The following is a 13,754-nucleotide window of genomic DNA, read 5'->3' as shown; positions in this document are numbered from 1 at the left end:
GACACGAAGAAGAAATAAAAGGCATCCAGATTGGAAAAGAAGAAGTAAAACTGTCCTTATTTGCAGATGACATGATACTGTACATACAGAACCCTAAAGACTCCATCAAAAAATTATTAGACTTAATAAATGAATTCGGCAATGTAGCAGGATACAAAATTAATGCTAAGAAATCCATGGCATTTCTTTACACCAATAGTGAACTTACAGAAAGTGAAACTACAGAAGCAATCCCATTTACCATTGCACCAAAAAAATTAAAATACCTAGGAATAAACTTAACTAAGGAGGTAAAAGACTTATATGCTGAAAACTACAGGACACTGAAAAAAGAGATAGAGGAAGACATAAACAGATGGAAGAATAAGTTCATGGATTGGTAGAATCAACATCATCAAAATGTCCATACTACCCAAAGCAATTTATAGATTCAATGCAATCCCCATTAAATTACCAACAGCATATTTCACAGATCTAGAACGAACGTTCCAAAAATTCATCTGGAATAAAAAAAGACCCCGAATAGCTGCAACAATCCTCAGAAAGAACAAAGTAGGTGGGATCTCAATACCAGATATCAAACTGTATTACAAAGCCACTGTTCTTAAAACAGCTTGGTACTGGCACAAGAACAGACATATAGATCAATGGAATAGAATAGAGACCCCAGAAATCAACCCAAACCACTATGCCCAATTAATATTCGACAAAGGAGGCAAGAACATACAATGGAGTCAAGACAGTCTTTTCAATAAATGGTGTTGGGAAAATTGGACAGATACATGCAAAAGGATGAAACTAGATCACCAACTCACACCATACACAAAAATAAACTCAAAATGGATAAAAGACTTAAACGTAAGACGGGAAACCATAAAAATACTAGAGGAATCCACAGGCAGCGAAATCGCAAACATATGCCGAAGAAATTTCTTCTCTGATAATGCTCCTAGGGCAATGGAAACTAAAGAGAAAATAAACAAATGGGACTACATCAAAATAAAAAGCTTTTGCACAGCAAAGGAAACCATCAACAAAACAACAAGAAGACCCACTACATGGGAGAACATATTTGCCAATGATACCACCGATAAGGGTTTAATTTCCTACATTTACAGGGATCTCATGAAACTTAACAAAAGGAAGATAAACAATCCAATAAAAAAATGGGCAACGGACCTAGATAGACACTTTTCGAAAGAGGACATACAGAAGGCCGAAAGACATATGAAAACCTGCTCAAAGTCACTAATTATACGAGAGATGCAAATCAAAACGACAATGCGTTATCATCTCACACCTGTCAGAATGGCTATCATCAACAAATCAACAAACAACAAGTGTTGGAGAGGATGTGGAGAAAAAGGAACCCTTCTGCACTGCTGGTGGGAATGCAGACTGGTGCAGCCACTGTGGAGAACAGTATGGAGCTACCTCAGAAGACTAAAAATGGAACTCCCATTTGACCCAGTGATCCCACTACTAGGAATATATCCCAAGAAACCAGAAACGCCAATCAGAAAGGATATATGCACCCCTATGTTCATAGCAGCACAATTCACCATAGCTAAGATTTGGAAACAGCCTAAGTGCCCATCAGCAGATGAGTGGATTAGAAAACTGTGGTACATATACACAATGGAATACTATGCTGCGGTAAAAAAAAAGGAACTCTTGCCTTTTGCAACAGCATGGATGGAACTGGAGAGCATTATGCTAAGTGAAATAAGCCAGTCAGAGAAAGATAAATACCACATGATCTCACTCATTTGTGGATTATAGAGAACAACATAGACTGATGAAAAGGGACAGACTCAAAGACTGAGAAACAGCAATCAGGCTATCAATCCCCAGAAGGAAAGTAGGGGAGGGCGGGGGTAAGGGGAAGAGATCAACCGAAGGACTTGTATACATGTATATAAGCCACACCAATGGACATGGACAACAGGGGGATGGGAGCATGAGTGTGTGTGGGGGGGAGGTTGGGGATTAATGGGAGGGATGAGGACACATTTGTAATACCTTAACTAATAAAAAAAATAAATAAATAAATAAATAAAAAAAAGAAGAGGAAGAGACAGGCGGAGCGCGGCGCCCCGGCTTGCTGTGCCTGCGCAGAACGCAGCGCTTGGGGGGGGGGGGGGGGGCGGGCGAGCATGAACCTCCGTGCCTGCGCCCTGGGAGTGTTCATGAAGGTGGGAACCGAGTGGCTGTGCTTCCCCGGAAAGGTGAGTTGAGCACTTGGTTTCGGGTGACAAGACCAGGGCAGCAGAAGTACATTATGAATCGCGAATATAACGGCTCCGGCCCAAGACCGCTAAGGACCAGACCAGGAGGCCGAAGCCTGGTCACTCACGCACCTCTCACCCCCCAGTGCTCCCTATAATAATAATAATACTGCAGCGCCTTGCAGTTTACAAAGCGTACCCTTCCCCACCACCTCCGCTATTATGGTATCACTAGTCCTTACTGCCTTCGCACCCACATCCCCTTTACGTGTTGATTTTCCTCGTTAGTAATTTTACCAGCTCGTAGTTGCATCGCTCTTTCCAGTTGCCGCATAAGGTCCCATTTTCCCTGTTTTTCTACGAGCAAAGAAAAAACGTAAGCTTTTATTCACAGGGCATAATGTCTAGATTTTATTGGGAGGGAATGACCTGGACACCAGGTTTAGGAGGAAAAGGCCGTTGACTCCAGGAAAGGTATGCGTGCATTAAGGGCATTCTTGTGCACCCGAGATCTTGGCGGACGACGTCAAGCACTAGGCCTGTGGACCACAATCCGCCTGAATGGAAGAACCTTTGCAAGAACCGTGGAGACTATGAAAATCCTGAAGCCCTGAAATAGCCCAAGTTTGGGAAGAGCTTTTGTGTGATGCGAATGAATAAATTGGTACCTGGTGGTCGATCTGCACTCTTAGTAAGAAAAGACCTATTTCATACTAGAAATAAATTCAGTGAAGGCCAGTCTTAGAGGAAACCATGGCTTCAGAATTAAGCAGCTATAGCTGCGCGGTATGGTTTAATGGGGGAGTACAGACCAGGAGGGAGCTGGGAAAGTTCTGTATCTTGACACAAGTGGTGGTTAGGTGTACAGACGCACAATGCTGTTTATTGAGCTATGTACTTGATGTGTACACTGTAGTGGTTATAAATTCTACCTCAATCTAGCAATAACAACCACAAGAGGTCCATGTCTCTGCAGGATCCCCAAAGGCAAGATATTTTGGCTTTCTTTTTTGTTTTTCCAAAAATATTCCATCTGATACAGAGTCGCTTGAAGTAAACGCTAATAGATTCTTTGTGTTTAGAAACAATTAGGTGAATAAATCATGGCTACTGTTGGCTCCCAGGAGCCAAAAGAAGTCAATCTGCTCTCAAGCTTTTACAAAGTTACAGGAACCAATAGTCAGCGCATACTTTGTGGAACCTCCTAATGAAGCATTGAATACTACAAATGGAGAGTAGCTCCATTTTGGTAATTCACAATGAATAAAAATTGTTTTTAATACCAAGAATATAAGGAAATAGCCCTGGCCGGTTTGGCTCAGTGTATAGAGCATCGGCCTGCGCACTGAGGGGTCCCAGGTTCGATTCCGGTCAGGGGCACATGCCTGGGTTGCTATCTCAGACCCCACTGGGGCACATGCAGGAAGCAGCCCCAGTGATCCTCTCTCATCGATGTTTCTATCTCCCTCTCCCTTCCTCTCTGATATCAAAAATATATTTTTAAAGAAAAGAATATAAGGAAATAGATTGGAAACCTGATTCAATTTAGTAATAGGATACAGTCATTTGTAACCCACAAATATTATTTTCCCCATAATAGTGCATTTTGTATGGTAGAATTTTAAAACAAAAAAGAAAATGTGCCTTGCAGTCGTCTTGCTTTGAGACAAATAATTTTGGCAATTGTGCAGAACTAGAATACAATGTCAGTTTTACAGAACAGCAGGAAGCAGGACTTATAGGAAATTGGAGAAGGAAAGAACACAATTGAAATTATTAAAATTATAATAAGGTAAACATTTTTAAAAATATGTTTTATTGATTTTTTACAGAGCGGAAGGGAGAGGGATAGAGAGTCAGAAACATCAATGAGAGAGAAACATTGATCAGCTGCCTCCCACACACTCCCCACTGGGGATGTGCCCACAACCAAGGCACATGCCCTTGACCGGAGTCGAACCTGGGACCCTTCAGTCCGCAGGCCGACGCTCTATCCACTGAGCCAAACCGGTTAGGGCAACATTCAACTTTTAAGTGTTGAGTAATAGCCAATGTGAATTAATTGCTTGACTGACACATTCTTCTACTAGATGAAACTTGGATATATTTATTCAGCTTTAAACAAATAGCACATAAAATTGAAAATCAGAATAGTTTTTTTGTGAAATGTTTTTATATTCCTCAGTTTTGTTATTGCTGTGTTTTTGAATTTATACTCGAAATTTTGGACCATCAGGTTGAAAGAGAAAGGAGGAAGAAGGATAAAACGAAAATGTTAAATTTAACATTTGGGGACTCTGGTGAAGGGTATCTGAGAATTCTTTGTACTATTGTAACTTTTCTGTAAGTCGGAAATTGTATCAGAATAAAAAGTTTTTTTTTAAAAAAAAAGAAGAGGAAGAAGAAAAAGGTAAAGATACAAATTATGAACAACAAATACACATCTATCAACAAGTGAATCTAAAAATCAAGTGAATAAATAATCTGATGAACAGAATGAACTGGTGATTAAAATAGAATCAGGGGCATAGAAAGGGAGTGGACTAACTATTCTTGGGGGGGAAAGGGGTGTGGGGGATGCGGGAAGAGACTGGACAAAAATCGTGCACCTAAGAATGAGGACAGTTCGGGGAGTGAGGGCGGAGGGTGGGGGGGGAACTGGGTGGAGGGGAGCTATGGGGGGGAAAAAGAGGAACAATTGTAATAATCTGAACAATAAAGATTTAATTTTAAAAAAATGTTTACTGAATGTCTATTATATATGCTAGACATGTTCCATGGTCCAGGGATATGGGGGTGAACAAAAAGTCAAGTTCCCTGCCCACTTGGACTTCACCTTTCCTGTGCAATTAAGGGGCAAATAAGCGGTGCTGTAATTGTATCTTATTAGGGTACTGTCACGCTATTAAAAGGACTTCTGATTTGTAAAAGTTAGCAAAATCAAAAACAAACCCCCCAAAATGCCATAGAAAACTGGAGTGTATTCATGTGAAGTCACATTATGTGGTTGTCAAAAAGTCTAAGCATTTTCCATATAAGATATGCTTATGTGATATGAACAGAGTGGGATATAAAATTGGACATAATATCATCTCATATATGTTATTTTTTAATTTAGACTGGTCAAAAGTGCACTAAAATGCTGAATTTTAATATATTTAGGTGGTTGGGGTGTAGGCAATTACTAGTTTTCGATATTTTCAAAAGCAGAAGATACCTTTTTAAAGCACATTAGATATTTTACAAAGTCTTTGAAAATGTCACTTAATGCCAAAGATACATCTAGTCCTTTTTATCTCTTTTAAGTAAACAAGAAAGTTTGAAGCAAAGTTTTAAAACAGCAGGAAAAGGCAGGCTCTTCGGGCTACTTCCTTGAATCCAGATGTTTTTTCTCTCCAATGAAGACAAGTTTTCATATACTCTCATATGCAGTAAGCAGAACCAACTGTCTGTAAAATGGAATGTGTAGGGCTGCCCTGTCTTCTGTCCAATACAAACATTACACAAGCTGTCTGTGTGATTTTGAATTCTCTAGTAGCCATATTAAAAAAGAAAGATGAAGTTAATTTTAATCATCTTATGTATCCAATGTACCCAAAGAGCTTTCATTTTATCACATAATCACTATAAGAATTTATTAGTGAGATATTCTACATTCATTCTCATTCTCTCTCTCTCTCTCTCTCTCTCTCTCTCTCTCTCTCTCTCTCAAGTCTTCGGAGATTAGGTGTGTGTCTACTCACAGCACATCTCAACTGGACCCGCCACATTTCCAGTGCTCAAGAGCCTCTTGGTGCCGAGTGGCTGCCACACGGCAGCGCAGGCCTAAAGCAACTAAAAACATCAGAAAGCACCAAGAGAGACTTTGTCAACAACGACCATTTAAAATGTAATATTAGAAACCGGAGTTTACTGAATGATCCCATTTTATGAAGTTCTCAAACAGGCAAAACTATGCTATGCTAGAAATGAAGGGAGTGGGGGGGGGGGGCGTGTGGATCGTCTGGAAGGGACACGAAGGAACTTTCTGGAGTGATGGAAACGGTCTACGCGTCAGGGTAGTGGATCCACGGGTGTAGAATTTGTCAGACCCTGATCTGCACATTTAAACAGGGGACATTTTACGACATGTAAATTGCACATCAAACCTGTAAAAATCGCTGCCAAAAGAAGCTATTTTGTCATGGCGGCGGCACCGTGCGCCCTGAGGAGCTGATGTGGGGGAAACGGGAGGTAGTTGTTTAACGAGCGAGCGCGCTGGGCGCGGGGACAGAGAGGCCCTTTCCCTCCGCGCGGGGCTTCACTTCCGCCAACGCCATCTCGGGGCTCCCGGGGCTCCCGAGGCCCGGGAGAAACGGGGCGCGGAGACACGCACCCGGGGGACCCGACAATACCCACCCCAGATCGCGGCCGCCGCAGGGCGGGCTCCGACGGCGCAGGGCACCCGCGCAGCGGCCCGGCCCCGCACCCCGTTGGGTCTGCGTGCGCGGGGTGCGGGGATGCTCCTGGCCGCCAGCCCCTGTCGGACTGGGCGAGAGCGCCATCGGGGAGGGGACAAAGGCTCCCGGCCTCACGCGCGCGCGCCGGGGTTGGCGGCGCGGGTGGGAAGGCCCCGGGGACGCGGGGTGGCGCGGGCCCGGAGGCCCTGGGGGTGCGGTGGAGGGCCGGGCTGGGGATTACCTGTGCGGTGGTGGTGGCGCCCGGAGGGTGACTGGTGGGGACGGCGGGCTCCTTCCCACGGCCGGCCCGCGCTCACCTGTGGGGCTGGGTCGGGGGCCGCCCTTAGGGGTGTCCCGGAGTCGCCTCCGGGTCCTTCCCGCCTCCGGTGCAGGCCTCGGGGTGCGCGCCGTCCTCTTCGCCCACCTTTCCCTCTCCTGCCGCCGCCGGCCCCGCTGACTCACGCTGGTGAGCTTGGGGTTTGCACCAGGTTTGTGCAATGCAACAAAACCAGCGCCTAAAAAGTGACTCCTCCGGCACAGACAGCTTCCCCTCCCTCCGCCCTGCAGGCACTTGGCCCCAGGCCTCGCTCTGCCCCAGGACTGCTCCTCCCCTCCTCGGCTCATTTAGCAAAGGCCCTTCGGAGACCCAGGTGAATACCATGTTCCCACCGAGCCCAGGCCCCTCGGCACGCAAGGCCCCTTGCTTGGGTCCTCCGGTCCGGTTCTCACCACTGTAAAGAGCCTCACCTTGTCACAGACGTTTGTGGGTCCCCTGCTGCGCTCCAGGAACTGCAGAAGTGCTGAGGACAGGACCAAAATAAAACGGAGTTCCTGCTTTTGAGAGACTCAGTCTGGGGGTCGTTCTAAACATCTATTGGAATCAGTAAGATTCCTAGAAAAATACCCGCATAGAAAAAAAGGGGGGGGGCAGACAATCAAGACTTCATAAGTGAAATGACTTTTTCTGGAGGGATGATTGGTCCTGAGAAAGGATACAGCAGGTTGTTAAGATGAAGGGAAGAACATACCCAAACCACTGAAGGAGAGAGGATGTAACTATGGACAACGGTTTCCAGCTAATAAAAAGAAAATAGGATTCCACTGGGTTTCCTATCTACCTACTCCAGGACTTCTGTGAGGATCAAATTATATGAGGCATGGGAAAATGCTTCACAGGCATTTGATTAAAGTGTAAAATGTTTGCACCTGGCTATAAAGCAAGTTGTGTTTTGGGGCTAAAGAAACTCCAAGGAGGCTAGTCGCTAGGGAGAGGAAACCAGGCGTTTCTACTTGACATCATTACCAGCGCCCACAGCAACTGTTTCTGGGCTGAGCTGGGCTGTGGGCTACGTTTTGCACCATGGGGTCTGAGCAGCGTTGGCTGTGATTTGGTGGGGTGTCACTCCAGGGTGGTGGCAGGACCTGTATCCCACTTGGGGGAAGCCAATGATGAGCCTAGCCAGTTTGGCACAGTGGATAGAGTGTCTGCCTGTGGACTAAAGGATCCCGGGTTCCATTCTGGTCAAGGGCATATGCCCGGGTTGCAGTAGGGGGCATGCAGGAGGCAGCCAATTAATGATTCTCTCTCATCATTGATGTTTCTTTTTTTTTAAAAATACATTTTGTTGATTTTTTACAGAGAGGAAGGGAGAGAGACAGAGAGTTAGAAACATCGATGAGAGAGAAACATCGATCAGCTGCCTCCTGCACATCTCCTACTGGGGATGTGCCCGCAACCCAGGTACATGCCCTTGACCGGAATCGAACCTGGGACCTTTCAGTCCACAGGCCGATGCTCTATCCAATGAGCCAAACCGGTTTCGGCATCATTGATGTTTCTATCTCTTTTTCCCTCACCTTTCCTCTCTGAAATCAATAAAAATATTTTTTTTAAAAAAAAAAAGAAAGAAAGAAATGAGGGAACTGGCAAGTTGTCACCACAAAGTGGTGTTGGTGTTGAAGTCATCAAAGGGGAAGCACTTCAGATGACATGGTTTAGGGTCTGATGGCTGAAATGGAGTCAAGTGAGATGGGCATTGCTGGCATTGGGTCTAGCGCCCACCAGGCCAGTGTAAGGGACATCAAGAGGCCTGGAAGGATGGTGGAACTTGGAGAAGTCAATTGAGGCCAAGAAACCAAGTAAATATGAAGCTAATAGATGACAGCAACAAGGTAGGGTAGAGGGTTGTAAGGAAAAATTAAATAAGTTTTAAAACAAAAGGGAGTTTCTCCCCACTAAGAATGACAGAACAGTGTTGTAGGAGAAGTAGTAAGGATCCAGGGGTTACTAATGTCAATTTCTGGGAAAATGAGCAAAGACTCCACTCAATAGGAACCAGAGGGGAGACCCAAGCCTCCTCAAAGGCAAATAAATAAATAAATAAATAAATAAATTAATTAATTAAAATTAAAACTTTAAAGGAGGAAACACCTTGTAAAAAAGGCTGGAGGCGTTGAAGAGATTGCTATGAAACAAGTCTTCCAGAATCCAGAGGACCCTGTAGAAAGGGTGCTTGTGAAATGGGTTGAAATGATGGTAATAGTTAACACCTGCCATGTATACAAGGTTTTGAAGTATGGTACCTATTTGCTTTGTTTAACAATGGATGGGTTATTTTGATTTTCTGAATTATATAAATCATCCCATTTGATTAAATGCCTTATTGATTGTAATGTGAATATCCCATGGGTTGTGGTTACACTGGTCTTAGCACATTTTCCTTTACCTGTGAAGGACAGCACAGTTATCCCAAGGGTCAGAGGGCTCCAGTTAATGTATCCTTGTTGACTCAGTGTTCCGGAGACCCAAAACTGTAGTTTAGATAACATGCCTAAATTTAACCCAGGTTCCTCATTCCAGACCCGAGGGCTCTAGATAATGTGTTTCTATCAATTCAGTGACCCTGAGACCCAAAACTATAATTAACATGCTGCTTCTGCTTCTGTAAACTGCTTTTTTTGCAAACCAGGTTCCTCATTTCAAACCTTGAGATGTAATCAATACCTTTGTGATTTTTGCCTATATAACCCTGGAGCTGCGACCATCTTGTTACTATGAGATTTGGGGAATGGCCCCTCATAGTCCCGGATTGCAATAAATGTGACTCTTTAATTCGACTTCTTGAGGCGTCCTTCTGTGATTCGCGGAGTACATTACAATAGTTTCCTTCCACACTTCAGTACTTCATTTCCTTTTTACAACCAGAACAGTAATTATGGTCTTTTTTTGTAATAAAGGACCTGAGGCTTAAAGATGTGGAGTGCCCTGACCAAAGGTACTGTACATTAGTTAATATAAATAACAAAACCAGGACACTGAGGGGAGGAAAAATAATTTTTCCTCCTACCCTTTTAAGTTCTTCTGGCTGGACTAATCAAATTAACACAAGATAGATTAACAGGAGAAAATGATCAAATTTCTTACTTATGTGCATGCAGAGGTTTCATAAGAATATAAAAGGTGCCCAGCCTGTGTAGCTCAGTGGTTGAGCATCGACCTATAAACCAGGAGGTCAAGGTTCAATTCCTGGTCAGGATGCATGCCTGCGTTCAGGTTCCATCCCCAGTAGGGGGCGTGCAGGAGGCAGCCAATCAATGATTAGTTCTCCTCATTGATGTTTCTATCTCTCCCTCCCCCTCTCTGAAAACAATAAAAATATGTATATTTTTAATACTGCCCCAAAAAAGAATATGAAACTTGAGGACAAATTGGGCAGTTAAGGCTTATATGCCATCTTGAGCTAAGGTGGGGTGGTGTTTGGGGGACTCCAAAGGCAAGGAAGGCAAGTCATGTAGAGACGGAAAAGCAAATGTTTGGTAACTATATGTTTGCTAGGCCATCTTTAACAATATGATACAGAGAGGACTTTGATCAAAGAGGCCATGCTAGGTTCCTCCCTGTCTATCACACACTGGTTTATATTAAACTAGTTATCTGATTATTTCTCCCTTCCTGGAGGAGGTCCCCTATCTAAATTCTTTTAGGCAGTTAGGGGGGAAGGTCAAAGGTTCTTCCTGAGTCTTTTGTTTCTTGAAAATAGCCAGCTTAGCCCTAGTGTCAGCCTGTGGACCAAAGGATGCCAGGTTCGATTCTGGCCAAGGACATGTACCTCAGTTACAGGGTCCTCCCCGGCCCAGGTCCTGGTCAGGGCTCGTGCAGGAGACAACCAATCGATGTGTTTCTCTCACATCGATATTTCTCTCTGTCTTTCCCTCTCTCTAACTCTCTAAAAAGCAATGGAAAAATATTCTCAGACGAGGATAAAAAACAACTAAATTAATTTAATTAAAAAAGAAAATAACCAGCTTAAAATAATCGATACCCCAAAAGGCATATTTTGGGGTGGCAAACTCTGCTTTCCTTTGATATCAAAAGAAAACATCCATTTCCAAAGTCAGACTCTTTACCACAGAGTGTAGAGCTTCATCTTTTTCTTATTCTATGAATCTATGAGGCTAATGGAGGAAAGATATTTTGTGAATACACAGAGGTTCTTATGATAACTTTTGTAATATTAATCCAAAATGGGGAAAAAAGTGAGCAGGAAAACAAATCTGATAACAGGGTTGACACTGATTAATTTGTGTGGGGATAAGGGTGTGTCTTCATTCAACAAGTGTTCTTTTACAGCCTACTACCAGCATAGAGTTGAGGATAAAAAAGAAATGGAAAAGAAGCCCATCATTAAGTTGATTTGTGTGTTTTTTTTAATCTTTTATTTTGAAGAAGTCCACCTTTCAGAACAATTGTAAAACTGTCTGTCCCCTGGGGATCACAGCATTCACCATTGTTTTGAGTGCACCTGGAGATAAAGCAAAAGTACTGCTGAATGGGCTGGGCCCCACCTCTGCTATTTGTTGGGTCAGTACTATATTCCTTTTGGAGGTGAAGAAACTTGAAGAGTAAGAAGTCAAAGGTATTCACCCATTATATATATAATATATTAATTGATTTTAGAGAGAGGAAGGGAAAGAAAAACATCATGCTTGGTTGCTTTCTGAACTGGGTATGTGCCCTGACCAGGAATCGAACCTGCCACTTTTTGGTGTACAGAAGGACACTCCAACCAACTGAGCAACACCGGCCAAGGCAAAGGTATTCACCTATTAGAAAGTGGAGTTAGAACCCCCTTCTGACTGAAATTCCAGGCTCACTCCAATCACACTTGAACCAAATATCATTTTTCTGGAAAGTGTTGACTTTCAGGTTCTCACTGACTTAATAAATCCTAGAAAGGCATTGGTCCTCAGATGTCTCCTGACTTTCAAAGTTGAGTCAATACCCAGACTCTAAAAACAGATCGGAATGTCATTGATGCCACTGAATTGTACACTTAAAAAATGGTTAAAATGACAAATTTTATGTTATACATAATTTACTGTAATTTAAAAAATTGATAGTGTAATATACCAAAAACTATTGAATTGTACACTTTAAACTGGTGAGTTGAATAGTATGTGAATAAAGCTGTTTTGGGGGAAAAAAAACAAAAATGGGTTGGACTTGTTAAACTAAAGTTCTGGACCTGAATTGTAAATATACCTCAGGCTGGAAAACTGGAGAACAGGAAAAATCAGGTTGTAATCAATCCCCTATATATTCACTGGAACTAAGCAACTGTTCTGAAAATGTTGGAAGGAGGAGGAATAATGGGTGTACTTTACCAACAGATTGCTTGAGTCTGTGCTTGGGAAATATGTTCATGAACTCCCTGTTCTCAAGGAGTAGTTGTTCACTTGGGCAGGGTTTTTTTATTCGTTTGCTTGCATGTTATTATGGGAAAAGTAAAATACTGTATATAGGAAAACAGACATAATAGTATAACCACCCAACTTTAACAGTTATCAACCTGTGGCCAGGTTTGCTTCATCTACATCCCTACTCATTTCCCCCATCCAGTATTAATTTGAAGCAGGATGGCTGGCATCTTATCATTTCATTGGTAAATATTTCAGTATGACTAAAAGATAAGAACACATTAAAACACACACACACACACACACACACACACACACACACACTTACCACAGTTTAAAATTTAACAATTCCTATGTCTATGGACAGATGAATGGATTAACAAAATGTGGTATTACATACAATGGAATGTTATTTAGCCTTTTTAAAGGAGCCTTTCTTGCCTGGCCAATATGGCTCAGTGGTTGAGCATCAACCCATGCCCCAAGAAGGCACCTGTTCAATTCAGGCCAGGACACATGCCAGGGTTACTGGCTTGATCCCAAGTAGGGGATGTGCAGGAGGCAGCTGATAGATATTGATGTTTCTCATGGATGTTTCTATCACTCCCTCTCTCTAAAATCAATCAAAACATATTTAAAAAATAATAAAGGTAGCCTTTCTTAAGGCAGAATTTAAAAAAAAATCCTGACATATTCTACAAAATGAATGAACACGAGGACATTTGCTAAGTGAAATAAGCCAGTCACAGAAAGACAAATATGGTGTGATTCTATTATATGAGGTTCCTGAAGTAATCAAACTCATTCAGAAAGTAGTTTGGTTGCCAAGGGCTGGGGGGAGGGGAGAATGGAGAGTTGTTTAATGAATACACAATTTGATTTGCAATAGGAAGAGTTCTGGCGATTGGTTGCATAACAACGTGAATGTACTTAACACTTCTGTACTGTACACTTAAAAGTTAAGATGATAAATTTTGTGTATTCTACCACAAATACAATTATTTTAAATTTAACAGCTCCATAATTTCATGATCTATATCCAATGACCAAATTTCCAATTCTTATGAAGTTAAACTTTTCCACCCCACTGGGGTTATTTCAATTAGGATCCAAATAAAATCCACAAATTGCCATGCATTATGTCTCCTAAATCGCTTTTAATCTATAAATTCCCCTTCTCCCCTGCCTTGCAATTTATTTGAATAAACAATGTCGTTTGTCCTGTGGTTTCTCACAGCCCCTAGATTCTATGTTGCCTGCATCCCATGGTATCCTTTAACACTTTCTTCCAGCCTCTGTATTCCCTGTAAATTGGTAGTTGGACCTAGAGGCCCTGGGCTAGGTTTTTTTTGTTTTTTTTTTCTTTTTTTTGGAGCGGGGGGGGGGGGGG

The 13,754-nt window shown here is 42.7% G+C and overlaps 1 protein-coding gene across 4 annotated transcripts in view; it reads right to left on the bottom strand.

Annotated features, from left to right (window-relative positions):
• Nucleotides 1-7,233, bottom strand: part of CTPS2 (CTP synthase 2) — a 133,437-nt gene extending 126,204 nt beyond the window's left edge. For 2 of the 4 annotated variants that reach the window (XM_036305258.1, XM_036305262.1), the window contains exon 1: nt 6,909-7,233. The gene's annotated coding sequence lies outside the window, so the exon portion shown is untranslated. Of the gene's footprint in view, nt 1-2,525; nt 2,575-6,908 lie in introns of those variants that run through there. The other 2 variants (XM_036305261.1, XM_036305260.1) reach the window with 2 other exon arrangements.
• Nucleotides 7,234-13,754: the final 6,521 nt, after the last annotated feature.

This window comes from Myotis myotis, unplaced genomic scaffold (assembly GCF_014108235.1).
Source record: "Myotis myotis isolate mMyoMyo1 unplaced genomic scaffold, mMyoMyo1.p scaffold_m19_p_4, whole genome shotgun sequence".
Classification (NCBI taxonomy): Eukaryota; Metazoa; Chordata; class Mammalia; order Chiroptera; family Vespertilionidae; genus Myotis; species Myotis myotis.
This window is presented reverse-complemented; position numbering and strand designations above follow the sequence as displayed.